Below are 23,203 nucleotides of genomic sequence, written 5' to 3'. Positions count from 1 at the left end.
GAACTATGGGGAGCAAGAGTGGAAATAAAAGGCAGAAAGAAAGATGGCTGTAATTGTAATATCCTGAGGTTTGCTGAGCCCCCAAGTCTGGCTATTGGGCAGGTCTCAGGCTCGCCGCCGGCTCTCTGCAGGAAACGTAAAATCTGATCAAGTTCAGAGACGCATTGAGAGCCCGCTTCAAGCAGCGCTTTATAACCGCGGCCCTTTCACATCCTTACCCCCAATCAGCCCCGGGAAAGGCTTCGCCTTCTTTATTTTAGGGTTTGCAGGGAGCGGAAAAAAAAAAAAAAAAGGAAAAAAGAAAAAAAAAAAAAAAAAAAAAGAAAGAAAGGGGGGAAAAAAGCCACCGATATAAAATCTCCCCGAGAGGTAACACCAGTGCCCGTCAAACACTCAAATTTCCCAGGCCACAGCCGCCAAGAACAGTCCCAAAGTTGGAAGGTGAGTCCCTCGCTGCCGTTAGTGCACGATCGCAGCACAACAGGAGGCGGGAGAGCGGGGACCCGCCCGGGGGGGACCCGCCGGGGGGGCCGGGGCCGCCTTCGCTGCTCCCCCCGCTACACCCCGCGGCTGTTAGGCGGGAGTCGGGGGCCCTGCAGGATCGTAGCCGTTTCCGCGGCTCGTCCAGGAATTCGGGCGCGGGGAAGCCGGGACATGGCCGGGGATACCGGGGCACCGACCTACAGACCCCGGGGACAGCGGGGAGAGGCCACGCACCCCCCTCCCTGGCTGCTCCGCTGAGGCTCTACCTGCCTATCTCCGGAGGGCTGCGGCGCGGTCATTAATTACCTTCCGCACGTGTTGGGTTTTCTCGACAACAACAAACCCCTCAATTAAAAAAAAAAAAAAAAAAAAAGGAGGGGGGAAAGAAATAGAAATAAAGGAGGGGAAAAAAAAGGGGGGGGGGGGGACATAATTCAATTATCCCGTCAGCTGAGCACGGGGGAGGGCAGCGCCTCTGAAGTCGCCGACCTGGGGCGACCGAGGGCGACTGACCCCTGCTTGTGCAGAGGCCTCACGTGTGGCATTGTGTGTTGTCTGTCCCTAATGGGACGCGCCGGGCCCGGGCTGGGCCGAGGGCGGCGGCGCCGGGGCCGCGGTGCCCGCCCAGGTGCCCACACCAAGCGGGACTGCGGCTGCCCCGGCCGGGCTGGGGGGTGTGCTGGGGAAGGAAACACTCCAGCTCGGAGAGAAGGAGCGAGCGTGGCTCCATGGCGGGAGAGCATTTAAAAAAAAAAAAAAATTAAAATTGAGTTGGTTTTTTCGCCTGGAAAAATCCCCGCGCGCCGGCAACGGCGGGACCGCGGGGCTTCGGGAAAAACATCCCGGGGGCTTGGGGCTGGGGGGATAAAAAGAAGTGGTCGTAGCTTTGGACGAGGACTCGCCGTATCGGGAGGGTTTGGTGGTTACAGCCCTGCCTTGCCTGCTGTGTACTGTGCGGATCGGGCTACATCAGTTAACCTATAAATCTTTATTTTATACGTTTCCCGTTTCTTCTCTGCCAACTTTGCCTGAGCGTGTGCAGCCGGTAGCATCCGCACCAGCGTACAGGCACTACTTACATCCCATCGCTTCCTGACTGGAATTTGCCAGCTCGGGGACCAAAAATTCCATAAAATGTGTTTATTTTTTTTTAAGGGACTGTCGGTATAGCCTATGATTTCCACTCCCCTCCCCCCGTGCGTTCGGAATTTATATATATATATAATATATATATATATACAATATATTTTGTATTTACCACTTCAGTACATTCCATTTTTATTCAGCGTATTTCTGGCCGAACCCAATTTATTTTCCAGAACATGGAGAACATCGCATCTTCCCCCTTTTTAAATCTATCTCAATTGCAAACGTGCAAACAACAACAACCGAAAAAGTAGTCTCGCAGGCTCCTTTCTGCCGCCGTGCTCCCAACGCGAGGGAAAGGCGGAGAAAGACCCCCCTGCTTTACGTCAAGAACAGATATCGTGTAATTCTCCTCCACCGCCTATTTTTTCCTTTTTTTTTTTTTTTTTTCCCCTTTGGTTGATTTGGGAATGTAACAGCTACAAAAACGTAAAACCCCTGGAAAGCGGTGCGGGTCCCTCCGCGCCCAGAGCCCCGCCGGTGCTCGGCTCCCGTCCCTGTCCCGCAAGGCGGTGGACCCGGACCTCCCTGGACCAGGGTCCCCCCGGTGCTGTCCTGGCCCGGGGACTCCTGGACTTAACACTGCCCCGTCCGAGCACCTCGCCACGGTGCGAGGAGCCTCTCCACGGAGAAGACCGCAGGGTCTGGGCCCTGCAGCGCAGGAGAAAAACACGGTCCCCAGTGGGTGCCCACTCGTTACAGTGGAATTCTCAGCGGGGCAGGGACAGGTGAAGTTTCGGCAACGGCCCTAGGAGTGGGAGGTCGGTTGCTCCATGGATTTCCCTCGTCCCTTTCACCGAGGGCGCGAGAAAAAGGCAAAACAAACCCGGGATAACAGCAACAGAAATCCCCCGCGCCGAGCTGCGAGCCGGCGGCGGCGAGAGGAATATTCCATCCGCCCTAAAGAGCTTTTAAAGCGCACTATATCGCGGTTAAATGAATATCCCTAACAAGCGTAAAGACAAGTAGTTTTTCTCCTGCCATAAACATATTGCATCTCCGGTGTAATTATATGCAAACCAGGAGCGAACGAGACATTTCCATTGTAGCTGTCACTCAGCGGAGGGGGAAGCACATGTACATTTGAACTTCAGAGATACGGGCTGGAGTAAACAGGTCTGAACTTCGGCAAGGGGAGGGGGCGAGGAATATCAAAGGCCAGACGGAGGCAGGCAGAAAGACCTGAGTGGCGAGGAAATGTAGGTGCCAGCAGGCTCCATCCTGCAGCTCGGGGAGCCGGGCCGGCACTGGCACCCTCGCCCACAGACCAGATTTTGTCACATGTTTGGTGGTGATGGGGAGAAGTTCCCCTCCAAAAAATAACGATCACCGTTCAGCGGCGTGGGAAGTACGCGTCGGGCTCGGAAGCGAGTGAAAAAACCACTCCGAGGACCAGTTCGAAGCGCTGCAGAATAAATTAGCTCCTGTCGCTCCTATGGGGCCGAGGCAAACCCAGGGGCAGGAGACAGTGGAGGTCGCAGCCCTACGGGGAACCGGGGCCCTCCGTGCACCTTGGGGTGGCCACGCACCGGAGTGATCCCGGGAAGGCCACCCTCTGGAAGGAGGAAACGCCCACCCCTGACCCCCTCCCCCCAAAGCCATTAGTAGGAGACACGGTGCAGACCCGGGAGCGGACAGAGGGGGAAGCCGGGGCCTCGGCACCCCGGCCCGGCCGAGAGCATCCTCACCCTCCGGCCGCCCCCTTGATATCCCCCCGCGCCTCCGAGGAGCAGAGGGAGTGGGGGGGAAGTGGCGAATATCTCAATCAGCGAGGAGGTGACCTGTGACCCGGAGGGTGGCTCTATTGTCCCACTCTTGCGGGGGACACAGACTTTAGTCAGCCTTTCTGCGTGACTGAGCCCTGAGGGGCAACCGCAAGCCCCGGGCTCCGGGGAGGCATCCCGGCCTCGGGAGCCGCCAGCCCGGCATCAGCTGCCGGGGCAGAGCCGCCCCTTCCCCAGCGTGCCGAGGCCGCTGCCCCGGCGCCCCGGCTGTTTCCGAGCCCGCACCCGGAGTACGCGGCCCTCTCCTGCCCCGGGCCTTTCCCCGCGGCCGGGAGGGGCTGAGCAGACCCTCCCCACCCGAGGGCGAGCACCAGTGGGACGGAGATGCCCCGCCGTGCTGAGTTGGGATTTGACTTGCAGGAGGAGCCGATCGGGATAACGGGAGGGGAAGGGCAGGAGGGGTTGTCCCCGGAGCCCCGGAGGAGCCCCTGCCCCAGTTCGTCCGCCCCCCCAGGCAGTCTGCCGGCCCCGGGAGCGGGGCTGCGGGAGCCGCCTCCGCCCCTGCCCGTCCGGGGCGGCTCCGGCGGGGCCCGTTGCGGGGCCGGGCACGAGGCGGCGCTGCGGAGCGGCCGGGCCCGGCCCCGACGGCCGCCGAGACCCCCGGAGCTGCCCCGCGCCCCTGTCCGGACACGGACGGGTCCTTCGGATTCTGCCCCTTAGGCGGAGGATGGGGCAGCCGGCGGACGTGGGACTCTGTCCCTGTCATCAACGCGGCCCCAGCCTGTCCCCGGGCCCGCCCTTCTCTCCCCGGGACCTCACAGCAGGTGTAAACCCCCGTGACAAACGCGCTCCCCGGGGGCAAATCGCCTCGTTTGAACCGGCACCCCCACGGGCCCTAAACACCGGTCTCTAGCTGCCGAGGGTCATCTTCGGGGAGCTGCCGAGCTCCGGGGGAGCCCGTCCTGGGGACACTCTCCAGCCTGCAGCAGGTCATTGGGGCGACTGCGGGGACAGTCTTGAGTTATGTCGGGGCTCTTTCCATTGCCGGGAGTCCCAGGGGAGAACGTGGGATTTACTCTCGCTTCCAGCTCTTCTCCCCCAGCACTGGGCACAGCCCGGAGCTGGAGGGTCGGCAGCGGGAGCTACCGCTCCCCGCGGCCCCGGGCTGAGAGCTGCGACCGGCCGGGACACCCCGGCACAGAGCCGCTCAGTGCCGCCCCGACGGCGGCCTGTGGGGTGGCCCGGTGGGGCAGGGGCCCGAGGGGGGCCGCAGGTGGGCTCCGGCCCAGGGGGCGTCCCGCACCCAGTGTCGGCTCCGGCATACCGGTAGCGGGCACCGAGAGCGTCCACCGCAGCCAGCATCCCATAAAGACGGGAACACGATTTCGCCGGCCCCGAGGATATGTTGGAACAACGTGTTGAACGATTTAACGTTTTAAAAACAATTAAAACGACGATTTTCCACTGCTCGCCTTTTGCCACCCTCTCTCCGGCCACATCGCCCAGCGACTCTCCCCTCAACCTCCAGGGATTTTCCCCAAGGTATCGGGGAGAGAACCAAGCTCCCCTTCGCCCTCCGACCCGGGACACGTCCCGTCCCGTCCCCCCCCCCGGTCCCCTTGGGGTGATAGGCCCGTTCCTTTTTCCTTTATCTTATTTCCTCCCCGGGAGAAGCGATGCCGCCGCAGAGCTGCGGGATCTGACCCGCTCCCGCTCCTTTCGCCCCTGCCCTATTCCCTTCGTGAGCGACGGCAATGCAGCGCTCCGACGGCGCCTCCAGCCCGCAGCCCGGACGGGCTCGGGCCGTTCCGGCGCAACGGGATATGGCAGGGGCTGGGCGGCCGCGGCTCCCGGGAGGAACCGGGCTCAGCCCTCTCACGCTTCCCCGGGTTAAACAGCCCCGCAATGGGAGTTCCTTTCTCCAGTAAAACCCGCTCGAAGCTTTGGGGCCAAAGCGGTGAATCACAGCTGCGGGGAGGGGGGGCGAAGGCTTCTGCCCAGATGTTCCCCATGCCCGCGTCCGGATTGGCACCAGGGTGCTTCACCCCCTGCCTGTGACTGCGGGGCTTCGGGGAGAGCCAGCTCCCCTCTTGCTGCCTAGATCCCCACATTTCGGGCCAGTAGACGACCCCTGGCGGGTCTCACCCTCACTTCTCTATTTTTGCTATCGAACATCCCCCAGGCCCCGCGCTGCGGGACGCGGGTGCGCAGGGAGCGCACCCCGGGCGCGGGGAACAGCGGCGGTACGATTAACACGCCTGTAAACGATGTGCTTGCCACGGGGTGAAGGAGTCGGTGCCTTTTAAAGGACCTTCATTCCTCTACCCGGAGGATCAGTTCCATAACGAGAACCTTGTAGGGCAAAGGCGGGGGAGACGGCGGTGGAAAAGCTACCTCAAGTGATCAACCCCGGAGCGGGCAGTGCTGGGGGGAGAGAGCTTGCGGCAAGCTAGTTTTCGATGAGGACCACACCAAAATTAAAATTTAAAAAAAAAAATAAAAAGGAAAAATAAGAGAGAGAGCAAGAAAGAGAAACCAAAAGAAATCCAAAAGGCAACCAAGCAAACGCAAAGTCTCATCGCAGCCCTTCAGCTGCGGCTCCGAGATGAAGGCAGCTCTGTGCCTTCGTTGCGTTTCAATTCCCTCGGTGGGGTTGTGAGCCCGCAGGGCCAGCGGGTGAGCGCTGCGGGCAGGGCTGCGGGCAGGGTTGCCCGCGGGACTCCACATCCTCTCAAGTTTCCAAAGCCAGGAAACAGCCATTTCCCGCTACCTTCGCCCGTTCCCCGATAGCTTTCAAGGCATCCACGTTTATTTTAAAAACTCTTCTGAAAGCCGTAGTAAATTGAGTTTGCTTGTAGCTACAAAGGAGAAAGTTAAGCATTTGTCTCTGCTGTTGTATAGGCAGCCAGTTGTTTTAATTAAAGGGTGGGGATCCGTGATATATACACCAGATAAAAGCAAATGCACAGAATAAACTAATTAAAACATTGTGTTTGGAACACATTTTATTTCTTTTTTTGATCTTAGTTGTGTTTTAAAGAAATGTCAGCGCACTATAAAGCAACCTTATTTCCCTTATAGTGTGCGGCGCTTTTCAAAGGCTAGTGTGATATATTTTAGAAAAGAAATCCCGCTGTGAAAGCTTGCGTGTCTTCTCTTTACCAAACTAAGCTCTTGTCAATCATGCCAAGGCATATCCAATCACCAGGTCCCTTTTTGGAAAGCAGCTCATCCCGCTGTGCTTTTATATATCACACCGCAGCATGTTTAGATGCATTTTTACTATCACTTCAGGAGCGGTGACTGATGAGAGCGCAGTTACAGTACCGGCTTCCCCAAACGCCGGAGTTGCTAACAATTTGCCTGGCTATTGTGTGCGTGTCTTTCTCTCCCTCCTCCCTCTTTCCTGTCTCATGTTGCCTCTATTTGTCATGGACACGAAGATGAGGGGAATATCGGGGCGCGGGCGGTGGTATTGGCTTCCAAGGTGCCCATCACCTGCCTGGGACAGGGTGACAGGATGTTCCGTGGCTGCCCACCCCGGAGAGGGAGAAGCCCCGGCGGTTTGGGGTTACCCCGCTAGCACTGGGGAAAAAAATGAGGACACCCCACCTTGTAACGTGCCCACCTTCTCACGCCCGATTCAGGGGAGCCGCGCTGCAAAGCCCCCAGGCCCCCGGAGCCGGATCTCCCCGTCTCGCCGCTCCTGAGCCCCGCGGGGGTCCCGCGGCCCGTCGGGGGTCCGGCTCCGGGAGGAGAAGCAGCAGAATACGGCGAGGTGTGTGCCGGGACACGAGCCACGCCGACCTGCATCGCGACAATACCGCCTGCGTTTCTTCTCTCCCTTCTACACGAAACCCCGCAATCGTTACAGGGGAGCCGCGTTTACCTCTTGTTCCCGACGGCAAGTGATTAAAAAAAATAGGCATTTCTTATTTTTGTTACATTTCTAGACCCTAATTGAAGACAAGTGGCAAATGGTTTTTATTAAACCCCCCTCCCTTTCCTCCGCCTCCAACTCCGGGCGTTTCCAGACAAACTGTGCAAACCTCTGGCATCGCGCATATATAGATACACCCAATATTTCGCCGTTCAAATATATCAGTATCGTCTGGTTTTGTATCTATTCCCAGGCGCAAATTTCGGTGACTCGGTTGTGCACAGATCTCTCCGGCAGGTCCTTTGATGTGACCATGTCAGAGACCACAGAAAGGGGAGCTGGGAGGGACGGGCATCCCCGACGCCCCTCTGCCTTCCAAGGCGAGCTGGGCACAAAGGCTCTCGATGCTCAACCTGTTTACAGAGATCCTCCACTTTGCTCCATAATTTTATCTCACAAGATTTCGCACCCCTCGTTTGCGGGAGAGAGCTGCAAGTTTCCCCTAGACTTTGGGGTTTCCCCACGGTCTTTGTGTGAATCTGGTCGGACCGGAAGACACGAAAATATTTTGTCGTCTGCCTTAAAAAAGGGACAGATGTGGGCATTTATTTCTATTTTATTTCTCGTTTAACCTCAGAGGTGGCAGCGGCTGCTGCATCGCAGCCGCCCTGAAACGAGAATTATAGGTGCAAATGAACCAGGGGCTTACCGGTGCAGGGGGGGGGAAATTAAATATGTATATTTTATATCCTTTCAATACCTGGCACTTCGGATGCTGGGAGTCATCCCGTGCTCGCCCCATTTTCCCTACAGGAAGAAGCGCTCGGGCATCCCCGCTGTCGCTCCGCGCCCTCTGAAAGCCCCTGCGCCCATCCCGCTCCCCCGCAGCGTGGCCGGAGCACCCCATAGCCCCAGAGTCACCCCACCCCAGGACCCCCGGCACGGCACTTGGTGGAGGTGGGGGGCGAGCAGGGGGTGCTGCCGGCGGTGCCCCAGCCCCCTGCCCCTCTCTGCTCTTCCTCACCCCGCAAAGGGGGCTGCAGCTTCCAAGCCTCACCCATCGTGTGGTGTCCCCCGCTCCACACGAGCAGTAATTAGCGGTTTCCTTTGAATGCCTCTGGGAGTTTTCCTCCACATCAGGCAGAGGACAGGTCTCCCAGGTCCAGTATTTGTCCTGCATTTCTCCATTTCCCCCCAAAACTTGTGTCTTTGACCCGTCTCAAAACCGACGCATTGATCACGCCTCAGCCCTTCTGGCCGCAGTGTCAGGTCACGCGATGGGACCATGCACGTGTGCTGCTGTTGCATTCCTGGCAGACTATCGCTGTTCCTCCCTCCCTAAACCTCCCCCAAAAGGGGACTTTCTGCCCCTTCACCCAACTGCCAGAAGGCAGAATTGGAGCCGGTGCCCTCTGGGAGCTTGGGTAGGGACCATGCTGAGAGGAGGTGGCTGCAGGGGCAGAGACCTCCCAGCTGGAGGTCACTTGTTGGGGACAGGAGGCCACCTGGGTAGGCACGTGTCCTGGGAGGTTCTCACCCATTTAGGACGTGAGAGGCCCTGAAACTGGAGAGGGATGTGGCACTTGGCAGGCGAGGGCTGAGGGGCAGCTCCCCACACCGAGGCCAAGCCCCTCTCGTGTACCAGCATAAGCCACAGTGCAGCTCCCATTGTCACAAGCCTTGAGTCAGAAATATTGCCACTATTGCCACCCCCAGGGGCTCTGCACAGGTATGACAGAGAGGCTTTGCCTGCGGGGGGAACAGCCTCCCCCCCCACCCCTGCTGTAGCTTTGTTGGCAGAAGGAGAAAGGACCCTGTGGCAGAAGCACCTGCTGGGATTGCAGCAAAACAGGTACAGGTGCAGGTGCCAGGAAAGCTTTAACATCACCTGCACAAGCCTCCCAGAGGTGGAAGTCATTACCAGGTCACAAATATCGAAAAAATTCACTTAAAACTCAGATTTCAAATATTGGTGATTCAAAATAGTACTGCTGCTTGATCCCTTCCCCCTCCATAGCTTTACATTTCTTGAATCTTTAAAAAGATATATTTACATGGCTTTTCTTCTCTAAGTAATGAATTTAGTAGAAATAAAAGAAGAAATTTAGCAGAAATAAAGAAGAAAACAACGAAAAAACCACCCCAAACCAAAAGTTCAAAATTGATAAAAAAAATTGATATAATTTCCACTGTAAAGCTAGAAATTCTGTTTCCAGATACCAGGCTGATATTTTGCCTGCTTTTGTCCAGCTGAATCGTCATTAAGGCCAACAGGCACAAATCATTCCAGCTCAGTAAAAATATGCACACAAAACTGACCCAAGATGTGGCAAAAAAATAAAAGCTAGGCTCCAGCCCAAAGATCCAAGCAGTACACACAACACTAAAATAAACCTCCTCAAATGCAAGGGGGAGAAAAAAATCCAGCTCCAGAAATCAGAACTGGAAAGCATTAGAAATGACCAGTTTTATCAGCTTCCTCCCAGGAGGGCACAGTGCAGGTGTCCCTTGCCACTGCCACGACACCCCCCTGCAGCCTGCAGGGCAAGAGGTGGCCAAATGAGAGGCTGAGTGCGCTGGGGTGGGTGTCACCCCCCAGCCCAAGAGATGACACAAGGAGCAGGAGGCTCACCCTAGACAGGGATACAGCGCTTCAGACTTGTGCTGCTGCAGCACCGGATTTTGTTTCCCAACAGTAACGGCAGTATTGATTTATCTAAAAGGTAGGATTTGAGGCCTTAGAGTCTTTAGCTCCTTTTTCCACATGAAAAGTGTTCCACCTTTCCTCTAGTGTCACACTGGGGAAGGGAGGTGGCTCCCAGCACAGCAGCATTCCCTGCCAAGTGCCATTCCCAAGAACACATATTTCCCATCCGGAAGCAGCGCCAGCCACTGCACAAGTCACCTGTAGGTTTGCACAAATCCCACTCAGGGAGAAACACCAAAGCTGCCCATGCAGCACAGGCAGCTGCCACAGCAGGGAACCATCCACCAGGAGCAACACAGAAAAGCCCAAAAGCAGAGCTTAAGTACCTTTGAAAATCTGCATGTCACATACCTCAGAGAAAGCCTGATGTGAGTCCAGCGAAGCCAGTGGCGTGGAGCTGTGAAGGAGGTTCAGCTGTCCCCTTGCTGTTCCAACCAGCAGCATTCAAAAAACACTGCATTTCCCTACTACACACTACCAGTCTCTGCAAGTCCCATAATCACTCCCATAAGTCCCAAGGCCAGGCTTAAGGTACTCAAGCCACTGATGCTCCTCACCTGCTGGCAGCAGGGAGTTGCTGTTCAGGTGTGGTGACTTACCAGCAGCACAGGGCTGACTCGGTTGCCCTCACCCAACCTGGGGCTCAGAGCACAGGCAAAAATAAAACCCCCAACCCCACACTGCCATTGAGCTGCGATGATTTTTGTCCATTGGTTTTAATGAGGATTCAGCTGGAGGAAAGCAGGCAAAATATCAGTGTGGTAGCTGGAGAGATGGAAACAGGATTTCTAGCTTTACACTGGAAATTACATCCATTTTTAATATCAATTTTGAATTTTCAGTGTATTCTTCTTAGATTGCTTTGTTCCTAAGTGTAGATTTTGTTGTTGGAAATTATTTTACACACATTTTTAGAGCAAAGATAGGAAACTAAATGCTCCCAAATCCATCTGCCTGGAACAGTGTCAAGGAACAGCACACAAATGGCTATGTTGGCTTTCTTCTCCATGGGGTGCAAAATCATGGGGTCCTCAAGTCCTAACTAGGAAGAGAATAATGTGTAAAGAAAGTGCCTGGCCTGAGCTCACCAACAGTTCCCAACTCTTGCTGATGTTGATGGCAATTAGATGTATAAATATCTTTGGAAACAGGGTCCAGAGGACAAGGCAGTGTGTGCTCACAGCTTCACCAAACCCCAGGCAAGAATGAATTTTTTGGAGGTACAGATGTTGGTATTATTTAGTTGATATTTTACAGATGCTGCTGTATAGTTCTTATAGGTTTCTTCATAAATTCAGCATCATTTTGTGTTTGTTATTGAACTCCAGAGAGCACATAGAAAAATTATTTGGGTTGGAAAGTTTTCAGGGTATGGAAGCAGATGATACCCAGACCAACTGTGGTATCATTATAATAATATATATAATTATAATAATTTCCACCTTGAGAATTAGGAGCTGCATAAAACAGCAGCTAAAATTGGTGTTTAGAATAGAAACTTGGCACCAAGTTCTTTCTGCAGCTGCCTCAAAACTGCACACAAATCTCATCACAGGACTAGTACTATTGTTTTTAACGGATTACATTTTATTAGATTTTGAAGAGTGTTCACATCATAAAATGCATGCAGGAAATACTGTGTATGTAAAACACAGCCACATTAATTATGAAAGCTAGTAAATGAATCATACATTACTCTAAATATATTATGCATTGCTTACATCGCTTTGCCATGGCATGTTTGCACGATAGAAATAGAAACTAGAAAGGAACGTTGGAAAAAAAAAACTTAAGAGAAAAATAACAACATCAGTTGAGGAGGCAAGAAGAAAGAGGAAAAGCACAGAGGGAAGATGTGATACCAACATGACCTTATTTTTGTAGGAAGCCAAACTAATGGCCCTTGTGATATTCGAGTACCTGAGCACTGCAAACCCGTGAGTCAAAGGGAACTCATGGGGTGATTTTTCTGACAGAAATATGTGTGATTTTGATAACAGTCATATGGCCTATCTCACAGACTTCTCTCTTTTACAAAATGACTTTTCGTGCCTGTTTGCAGATTTTAGCAGAGAGCTGGTGATATACTGGATATGAGGAGTTGACTGGCTTTTTAAGATGATGACTTATTTCCTGCCAAATTTGCTTTAAGAAACCACTTCAGTTCTGTGCACGAGACTTCATGTTGCTTTGATTTATTACCCAGGATATAAATGGGGAGCTGTCTGGTTATAGTGGAATTCAGAGCAAAATTAAATTTTTCTCCTATAGGAATAGCATAACTATCTCATGCAGCCAAAACACATTATCTTGTCCGTAAAACTCTCGCTGTACGTTCGTATATATTAGACGGGGAGGAGAGGCACACCATGAGCCCGCCGAGATAATACACATTCGGCTCAACTCGCAGCCAAATCACGATGTGATGTGAGGCTGTTGATACATCTTAAAAACTGCAGAGCAGGCTCCTCGAGTATGGGAAAACACAAACCCTCTGGCAGCCCCGAGCTCGGTCTCTCTCCCCTCGCTGGGTTCGTGCTGACGCGGAGCCTCTCGCTGCCGGCAGGCGGGGAAGGCAGCTGCCCGCAGAGCTAACGCTGTCCAGCTGGGCTTTGCTTTTGGCGGCCCTCTCTCCGAAGCAAAAGGTATTTTCCAAGTTGGTTATCCCGTTGCTTGTGTTCCTCCTGAGCCTGCTGTTTCTGTGTCTGCTGGTGGAGAGGAGGAAGCTGGACTGGTGGAGCGGGGCAGGGGCTGCACGAATCACATCTCTGCTCCTGCGAACCGGCAGGAGCACTGCCGGCTTCCTCCTCCTGCGGCTTCGGAGGGGCCCTTCTCTCTCATCCGCCTTGCACTGCTGTTGGCACCCAACCGGTCTCATTTGTCTTCAAGGCTCCAGTACAAACTGCAGGAGAAACAGCATATACAATCGGTACTGAGTTTAAATCTTGCCAGGCTCTGCCCAGGCTGCCGGGATCTGATCCGGCAATCCATTCCCCAAAACAATTTTCACTCAGTTTTAAGACTTTTATTTCAAGCTCAATCTGGCACGCACACATTTAGCTGAAAGAGCTGCCCCACCCTGCCCCTGCACCGCACTCGCTGCCGTGCCACGGCACTGCAGACACTGCAGGGACAGAGAGAGGCTGGGGCTTCACAGTGGAGCATGTCCAGAGCAGGGCAATGGTGCTGGGGAAGGTCTGGAGCAAAAGTCTGATGAGGAGCAGCTGAGGGAGCTGGGGTGGGCTCAGCCTCAACAAAAGGAGGCTCAGCAAGGACATTATCCCTCTCTAAAACTACCTGAAAGGAGGTTGTAGCCAGGTGGGCATCAGTCTCTTCTCCCAGATAACAAGTGACAGGACAAGAGGAAATAGCCTCAAATTGTGCCAGGGGAGGTTTAGATTGTATACTAGCAAAATTTTCTTTGATGAAAGGGTTGCCAATCCCTGTCACAGGCTGCTCAGGGCAGTGGTGGAATCACCATTCCTGGAGGTATTTAAAAGACCTACATGTGACACTCGGGAATATGGTTCTGTGGTGGGCTTGGCAGTGCTGGGTTAACAGTTGGATTTGATGATCTTAGAAGGCTTTTTCAACCCAAACAATTCTATGGTTCTGTCAAACCTTACTGAAATCTTTCACTTTTGTTGTATATTGAAAGGACAAACATTAAACAACAACATGGCATTAAACAACTCATGTTAATGAACCCTATGGATATGTCCACTGATTTTTACAAGAGAAAAATCTTTGAAGGAAAGAAACTCGAAACAGGAAGTTTGAGATGAGCTAAACCCAAGGAGGAGGAATGCCAAGAGCAGACATAAGGACAGGAGCTTGCTGCTGGCAACCTTTCTGCAGAAAACAGCATTGTTCAATAACCTCTGTTTTGCACAGACAACCGACTAGGACTGCTCTGGCACCTCAGATACACAAATAATTCAGAGAAATATTCAGGTTTTGATGTCCCTTCTTATTGCCCTCCGAGTCTGAACATCCAAAAAAGCTAATTGCATATTCGTTTTGGGGTTAGACCTTACGTCACATCTCTGAGATGAAACCATGGAAAAATGTCGGCTGGCAGGGACCTCTGGAGGTCTTGAGTCCAGCCCTCCATTCAAAGCAGGGCTAATGTCAAGGTCAAATCATAATAAGCTTTTTACAGTACACAATCTGGAAAAGCCATGAAGGAATTACATTGATCTCCCTCTCCCCAGGTGACTTTCGCGAGATCTTCCACATCAAATTCTATCTTTGTCTCACTTCTGGCTGGATAAACTGTTCTAGGAAAGTCTCAGGGACTGTAGTGAGCACAGAATTGGATTTTCTAAGCCTGTAAATCTTTTGCTGCCACAAGTAAATTCGCCATCCATTCTTAAAACCTCGAACACTGACCTAAGTGGCTGTCCTGGAGAAGGACGTGGGCCACTGTATTTAAACAGCTTGGACTGGGAAAGGACCAGATCATACTGAAATCTACCTCCACTGATCCCAGTGTATTTTGGACCAAGCCCTGAAGTAGGAGACAAAAATGGCATGTTTTGGACTTGAAGAGTGCCACCTCTTTGTGCCAGGCTGGCATGCAGTCACTGGCAGAGTAAGGACATGACTAGAGTCCCCTCACAGCCAGCCCTTCCCACCCTCCTTCTGAGAAATAAAAGGAGAAAAAAGTGAAAATAAAAATCTAGGAACATGGAAACAGATCAGGCAAATCAAAACCCTGGGGACGTGTTAATTCCATTCGACGAACCCGTTCCTCCTTGTCCATATTCAGCTCTTGCTCCCAAATCTTTCAGTGTCATCCATGCCAGAGAATAGCTGCAATGCCAAGACTTTGAATTTAAGGACAGCATCAGTGAGGGAAGCTCAGTGAAATGACTCTGGGACTTGTGGGATTCTGCAGAACATTTCTCTTCCTCAGAATGTAAATCTGTCCTGCTTACCATGGTCATCTAGAGAAATCCACGTGAGAGGGGATCGTTTCAGTGCCGTTTAACACCATTTGGCTCATATTAAGTTGTTAGCACTGCGAGGAAAAATGCTGGGATGTTGTTGCAGACAGGGACCAGGTGATGGTTGGCACATCATGCATCAGCAAGGAGGGCATGTGGGCTGGCATTGGGTTCCATCCCTCCTCACTCTCTGAGGCTTGGGCACAGAACCAGAGCTCTGCTACCTTCTGTCTTTTATTTCCACCATCTTAAAGCCAGTAAGAAAAATAAAGCCTTTAGATGATTTCTGCTAGCTCCAGGCAATCTAGAACCTTTGCCAAAGAATTACACAGAGACAGTACTAAAAAAAAGGTTGTCCCCAAAGTCTTTTAAATACAGATATTGCAACCAGTGCCCTTCCTGGCAGCCTAGGAGGGAGACCAACCTACCCATCAGGACCCCATTTTGTGACTTACAGAGCCTGTCAGGAAAGATCGATAGTTGGCATGGTAACAAGCTCATTTCCCAAGAATAGAGCTCCTTTTTATTAAATTTGGCTGGCTATTGATCAGTTCCTGATCCACGTATCAAAACATGACAAGCACTTAATGAATCACAGACTTTTATTGAGGTGAATAAAAAAATAATAATATCATGAGGCAGCTGGGGACTGCTGCCTGCTTCCAAGGGTGGCCTGTCGGCTGTGACTGGAGCCAGGCACGGTGCAGGATACAGGGATGGAAAAGGAGCACAAACGTAACCTAATTCTATGGAAATTTAAAGGCCTGTTTTGCCCTGACATGAAGATCTCTTGGAGCAGCATCCCCACCAAGCAGCTTTGTGCTGTGTGGGATTTTATCCCTCCTCCCAGCTCGCTCTCCACGGCTCTGTACTGCCTGTTGGCCGTGTGGCTGTACGGCCCCTCCCCATGGCTCATGACCCTCCAAACCCAGTGGCTCTCCAGAGGTTTCTCTTTGGACCTTGAAACTTCTCCCTGCACAGAGGGCTCCTGGCTCCCCACACATCTGCAGCCTGCAGGCAGCACAGCCGTGTCACACTGCAATGAGGCGACTGATAAATTCACCCCGTGCAGATTTGCTGACAGCAGCTCTAAAGTTTGTGTTAAACTTGTTCACTTTTTGGTCCTCCCAAGCAGAGCTGTTTGCTTTGCATCCCTAAGCACATGGCCACAGTCCAGGCAGCAGCTTGGCCACTCCTCACAGCAGCCTGACATCCCTCCCTGTGCCATCCCGGGGGTCTGTATGCCTCCCAGTTCCCATTCCAAAGGGCAGGTGGCTCTGGTGTGGCACAGTACAAACCCCTCAGCCTTTCCACTGGAGGGATACAGCCCATCACCAAGATGATTTTCCTGTTCAAATTGCTTTAGCATGCTTTTACATGAGAGATAATAACAGCTCCAAAGGCTTCATCCAGACTATTAAATAATACTCACTTAACATAGAGTCTGAATTCATGCTGAAATGACAGACTATAATAATCCAGTCATATCCCTCTGGCACACAGCTGACTGTAGATGCTTAGAAACACTGCAAGATCTATTTATTTACATGATATGGTATATCATGGCTAGTTTTTTCAGGTCATCTCCTGTGACTGGTCTGATACAGAGGAGTCGCTGCAAGAAATCTTTCTGTCTCCCTCTGTCAGATATTTTAGGGTGAGAAAGATGCCTGACCACATACATGGATGTGTTAAAGCTTCCAAAAAACTAATGGTTCTGCAAACTGGAAAAAAAATTTCAGACACAAGCTAAATACCCCAGCCATGCCCCTGCACCCTCTGAGGACAGTTGCTACATCATAACAAAGCAATTGCTGGTGAAGGCCACCATTTCAACAGCTTCGCCTAGGAAAGTTCTTTAACAAAATGCCAAAATTTTTAACAAATCAATGTACAGATTTCTAAAGGGTTCAGGCTTTAAGGTCAGGTAATTTGTAAGACTTTATCTGGTATCTGTGCAGTCTGAACCCCTCTTCCACAAAAAGCAAGAGCCCAATGCAATGAACCACAAGACGGGTGATGGGGTTCCTCTGAGGCCAAAGGAGCTTTATTCCCAAGCCCTCCATAACTGTGTGCTATATGGCACTGCCACACAGTGACATGTGCCAAACCCTGATGTGGGTGTTTGTGCATCTTGATAGTGTCTGTCCCCTCTCCACTCACGACAGTTCTGCTTTGCACTGTCAAAGCTGAACTAAGGCAAGTCCTCCTTGAACCACTGAGCTCAACACTGAGCAACTTGTGAGGCATCTTAAAACCTTCACAGCTTATAAATCATACAGCTATATCACCATACATACTCTGCAGCCAGCAATATCTGCTCTGCTTTACAGGTGGGAATCAGAGACCAAACAGTTTACCTGCTTGCAGCTGCACCAGTGGTCCTGCAACATGGACAGATCTCCACATCACCGACTCTCAATGGAGTGCACAATCCTATATACACACTTCAGTGTCACTGCTATCACCCACATTCCTGCAGGTCCATCACTGTGCATCGTCTGAGCCTACTGACACTGCCTGAACACCCATCTGAAAGGTCACAAGAAGACACACAGGCAGCAGTGGTTGCTTTTTCTCAGGCTTTCGAGAGAAAGCGATGCCTAGAGAGCAAAGCAGAGCAGCCCCCACGTTAGCTGGGGTTGACAGAGTGCCCCAGGTCTGCAAAGTCACTGACATTCTCCTCTTCACCTCAGAACAAAGGATGAACTTTGTCATCACATGACTCATGGTTTTTCCAGATGCTCAAAGAATAGAAAGAAATCAGGTTAAATAAGTAAGTAAGTGGACAAGAGCAATTCTCTTTGTCATCACCTCCCTCCAAGGGCAATTTTGGAGGAGAAAGAAGAGTTCTAACTTGCCCATTTGAAAGCTTAGCAAATCCTGCCAATAATTGCACTGGAAGAACATCATGTTCCCATTTGTTCTCTGTTTCAGACTGTGCTCCCAGCCCTGTGTGTTCCCGTTCTGAGAACATTCAACCCAGATGAAGTTACCTAAGAAACACCTAAATATCTGAACATACCTAAAGGCAAATGTTGACAGAGGGTATCTGGACATACACCAAACCCATCATGTCATTTAGCTGCTCCTAAAATCTGAGTGTGTAAGACTCGAGACGAGTTAGGCATTTGATTGTGGAGCAGTGGGCATGGTTTGCCTTGAGATTGAGCAGCTGAGCGTCCCATAGAGTCTGGGAGCAGAGTGAGCTTCACAAACCACAGGTGGTTTGTTCCCACACAAGCCCCAGCTACACTGTGCCAACCCCTGCCCAGCTGCAGAGCCAAAATTCAGCCAAAACAGCTAATCAATCCCAGATGGAGAGCTGCAGCAAAAAACCAGGCATTTCCCATTGACCACTGATATGGTTTGAAGCTGGCTCCCTGCCAAGTCTCCAAACCTTACCACCAGAGTTCCCCCCCCCCCTCAAACCTCAGGGAGAAGAGGGAGAAAAAAACGAAAGAAAACCCGAAACGAGAGAGAGACAACCAAAGTGATATATATAAATATATTTACACTTATATATAATTAAAAAAAAAAGGGAAAGGGAAGGGGGAAGGGAAAAGGAACAAAACCAAAATATTATATATATATAATATTCCCAATTAGCAGCCCAATATCTATCCACTAAAAGAGTTAACAAAGAAATAGCTCACTACTCTCCTGGGACAACCGAGGGTCGCTCCGGAACGATCGCCGGCAACCTCTGTCTCCCAAGGTCGACAAGGCCCAACCAGGCCTCGCTCCCCAACACGGCAGACTCAACAGCAGGGAACCTGCACCTCCAAGCCACCGGAAGGAAAGAGAGCGAAAGCCTCTCCTCCTTTCTTCTTATATCCCAGCTTACGTAAAAATCGTAGGGAATACTGGGTAAATCTGGACCCTTCCTTGGTTACAAACTGGTCACCAAGGAAGGCCTAGCCCAAACCACCACACCACTTATTCCAAAGATGCTCAAAATTAAGCCAGTGAGGTTGGCACTTTTTGCTTACAAATTAGCACCCATTTATTCAAGCAGACAGTAAAAATTCCTAAGGAGAGAAGTGGCTTATGTTTGTGGGAATCAGCCATTTGCCACTTTGAACTGCTTTTGATGGATTTCAACAGACCCCTGCACTTGAAGCCGGCGGGAGGCACAGCGGTGCCCACCGGCTCTCCCTGCAGCTCTCCGGGCACTGCAAGGGGCTGGGAAAACTCCATAAACCCACCACAGAGCATCCTCTAAACTCTCCAGGGTGGGCAAACGCGGCGACAGGAGAGCAGAGAGGAGAGACTTAACAGCCTGATCTTGCGCTAGGGTTTAATTTAAGTTAGAAATAACATCTCTTTCTCATCTAGATCATATTAGGATTTTGAAAGGGCAGTCACGCAACTTCCCCCAGCAGTTATGGCAGAACTGCGCTCGGAAATGAATGGAGCTCGTGGAAGCATTCAGGACCGAACAATTGGATTTATAATTAGGCCTAAAAAGGAAAGAACGCTGAATAAAAGCAGCACAGCCAATTTTAGAAGAAAAGGAAGTTCTGGATGGAATTCATTGGGGTAGAGCACTGAAGTGGAAATGGAAAGTGTTCAAAGATAAATGAGTTTAGGCCTAAGAGTTTGCTTGACATCTAGAAAATGTACTAGGAACACAGTGTCAAGAAAAGCTAACGTGAATAACAAAGAAACACAAGAAGTGAGAGAAGAGAGGAAAGAGCCATAAAACTTTGGGACAACAAAGAGTTGCAATTATAGAGGGAAATGTAATGAAGTGTAAAAAATCATAATGAAAGCAAAGATAGAGAATGAAAGGATGATTGCATATTTGCTTAATGCACATCGGAGAAGTGTCAAAGACATGGGAAACAAGAGGTCACTAAATGAGAAAATAAAGCCTCGGAGGAAAGGCACTGAATTTATTGCTTTAAATACAGACTTATTTGCCTGGGATTTACCACTTGAAAGCCAATGACAGATGCAAGTGACAGAAATGTTTTCCTAAAGGAGAGGAAAAATTTCAGAAGGAAACTGAGCTTTTTTTTCTTAGGCAACTGATCCAGCAATGTGGTCTGATCCAAAGGCAAAACACTGGGATCTAACAAGGGCTCAGAAACAGAGGGAAAACTCAGTCTAACCAGTCCCCAAGTGCAGGGAGGTTAATGTTTGCTTAATAACACCCTTTGCTGGCATCAGGAGTCTTGTCTCAAAGTGACTCAGCTTTGCAGGTCATTTGCATCAGAGGGGGGGTCTCTTCTCAGCCCTCATTGGGCTCCCCTCCTGGGATTTTTCTGATAAGATGTATCTGGTTTTGGTACCCAAAATACCTGCTACATCCCACTATATCACTTCCCAGTAATATTACAGCTCAGGAGCTGCATACAACAGTTAATGCTGTGGCCCAAAAAATCTTACCATGTCCAGATGAGCAGTACAAAGTGTGATGGAAACCATCCCAGGTTCTCCTGAGTGGTGTCCCATGGGCTTCACTGCCTCTAGCAACTCTGTGATTATTTAAAGGCAAATTCGGGGCTTCCCAGCTATGGGGAAAACTGAGATCTGTTACTGAATGAAATACAGACAGTTACACAACAATATATCCCTTTCCCAGCATGAGGTGCAGCCATGGCTTTGCATTTACAGATCTGTGGCTGGCCTTGATTCCAGCAGAATAAAAAACCTCCTTCTGTAGAACAGTGTCCCCAAAAGGGACACAGGGCTTCAATACCCTTTTTTTCCCTGAAATGAAGAATGGCCATGAGCTGGGGATCCCGTTTTGCTGGGGCAGCACCAAGAGACGGGGCCTGTGCCCTGCAGGCAACTTCCCAAACCCATGGCATGGGGAAGGAATCAGCAGCTGATGGAGAACATGGCTTAGATGACTCCATCACCAAAGAGAAGCACTGGATGGGACACGAGGAATGAGTCCTCACCTCATCTATATATTCCAGTGGTGTCTGTATGTCCCACCCATGTAGGTGCTGGATCATCCCAGATGAGGTGGTGGGATCCCCAAGGAAGCACAGAGTACTCCTGGGCTGGTCCAAACCTTCCTCCCCTTTGGGACCTCCAGGACTCGGTGACCTCAGAAACGGGGCTGAGAAAGAGCTCACAGCCCACAGCAGCCCAGGACACCCATGGAAAAAGCAAAAAGGAAGTGGAGCAAGGCTGCCAAGTGCATTTTCCCTCAAAAACCCTATGAACAGCAGAGTGACACCCTGGGAGCAGGATCCTACTGGTACGTTTATCAACCAAGTGATATCTACACAATTAGTAGTTTTCTTTAATTTAGGACTAATTTTGTCCCACCAGTTTAAATTAAAGCCCCCAATAGGATAATTTCCTCACAACCATAATTTTGTTACAAGCTTTTCATTAATCCAATCACAACTTCTATAATATTATTTGGCAGCTGATTGAGACTACAGTAACCACAGGGGTTCACACACATTGTCTCATTTCTGATTTAAAAAAAAAAAAAAAAAGTAAAATGAGTCCAATTAAAAATTCTTTTAGTACTGCCTAATATGTGAAACTCCCCAAAGTCAGGACAGAAAAATCATCATTCCAGCCATGCAGCCCGTCTGTGGGTGACAGCAGAAGCTATGTGCTAATGTCAGCTGCCCATAAGTGTCTGCCTGTCTGTCTGTCTAGCTGTCTGTTGCAATAATGTATTTAAAGAGAATTGCCAGGGTGGAAATATTCATGTTTGAAAATATTTGTCTATGGCTTTGGGGAATTTTCTCTGGAGTATTTTGGTTTGATCTCAAGGCTCTTTCAGTTCCCTGAAGTCTTACTCAAAGCATCCCGGGCCGTGATGCAAATATTCAGCACACGGCAATCCCCTGCAAATCTCATATTCATAGCAAGAAATGGAAAAGAGAGAAACCCAGTGGTGGAAAGGTCTTATGGCAGTAATAACATACAGAGCATTGTCAGATGGGGAAGCTTCAGTGTGGAGATGTGCTAATTTGGAGGGAAAAAAAAGAATATAAAGCAGGGGGATTTTAAAGTAAATTCAAGTCTTAAAAATTGCACTTTCTTCAAGTCACATGCAATCACTCCTGACAGAAATTTTTCAGGCACATTGAAGTGCAGAAGGGAGGTGACAGAAATCCCTTGAAATAAACACAACAAAGGAGTCAAAAGAGAAAATCAAAATTAATCTAGGCTGTATAATAGAAATATTAAAGTCGAGGGGATCTGTTTCCTTCTTCTCTGCGAGCAAGAGCCCCCAGGCATGGAGGGGCAGCTTCAGCCTCAGGGGAAGGAGGATTCCCTTTCCCCTCCCTATGCTAAGCTGTGGTTTGCCAGCAGCATTGATGTACCACACCATGGCCTGGACCAAATCCCAGGAGCAATCACAGTGTCCTGCACCTTCATGTGGTGGTGGGGCAGAGCCCACCTGGAGGCATCAGAGAGGGTGCTGGAGCCGGCCCCCCGGCAGAGGAGTGGGCAGGGGGAGGGTGAGAGGCAGCAGCTGCTGACCCAGCCCTGCTGAGGGCAGGGTGGAAGGGGAGGACCAAGGAGGCACAACAGAGAGGACACGGTTTTCCTCCTAGCAAACAATATGCAGTGGCAAAGGGAGGGGTACAGGCACCAAAACATTCCTGAATTCAGGCCAAACATGGCAAACGTTTCCAGAGATAAAAAAAATAGAGGGTATATTTTAATAAAAGAGATATTTTGTGCGGACATTTCAAAGAAAAGACACTCCTACTTCCCACTTCAAGGCTGCATTTGCTTTTCAAATTGACATCAGTCCAAATGAGAAAAAGAAAAAGGTTTAGAAAACCCAGGGATGATCCTCAATGCTTGGCTTCTCCTGGATGAAACCTCCTTGAGCTTGCCACACACCCTTTGAGCAGGTCAGGCCAGGCTGCCCATCAGTGGGCCAGGCTCCAAGCAAGACCACAGATAAAAAACCCCCTAATTTTCAAGTTATTTCCACACTGTGCTACTGAGAAGAGGAATGGAGCTGTGCCTTTGTCCCCTCTCTGTACATAGCATGGCCATGCCATGCTCCAGCCCCTCCATCCACAGCATGGGCATGTGCAGCCTCAGTCACCACTTTATTGAAAGAACTTGGCATCTGCATCCTTCTATCACTAGCAAACCCCTCGATTCCTAATTAAGCTCTCATTAAGAACCATACCTGCAATGGCTGGATGCCAGCACAGTGCAACTGGCAGGAGCTTTTAATCCTTCCCCAGCTCCAACGTATAGGCAGAAGACAGAACTGAGCAATGCCAGAATTTCTGTTCTGTGCAATAGTTAAACACAATTTTGAGACACACTTTCCATCCAACTCAGGGATAAGTCATGACCCAGAAAT

General features: G+C 50.7%; 1 protein-coding gene across 1 annotated transcript in view; it reads left to right on the top strand.

Moving 5' to 3' along the window:
• The first annotated feature begins 6,818 nt into the window (after window positions 1-6,818).
• The window catches only part of RBMX (RNA binding motif protein X-linked), a 159,326-nt gene continuing 142,941 nt past the window's right edge, over window positions 6,819-23,203 (top strand). The window contains exon 1 of the mRNA XM_051792643.1: window positions 6,819-6,825. The gene's annotated coding sequence lies outside the window, so the exon portion shown is untranslated. The remainder of the gene's footprint in view (window positions 6,826-23,203) is intronic.

This window comes from Manacus candei, unplaced genomic scaffold (assembly GCF_025592945.1).
Source record: "Manacus candei isolate 608988 ecotype Guabito, Panama unplaced genomic scaffold, ASM2559294v1 h1tg000003l, whole genome shotgun sequence".
NCBI lineage: Eukaryota > Metazoa > Chordata > Aves > Passeriformes > Pipridae > Manacus > Manacus candei.
This window is presented reverse-complemented; position numbering and strand designations above follow the sequence as displayed.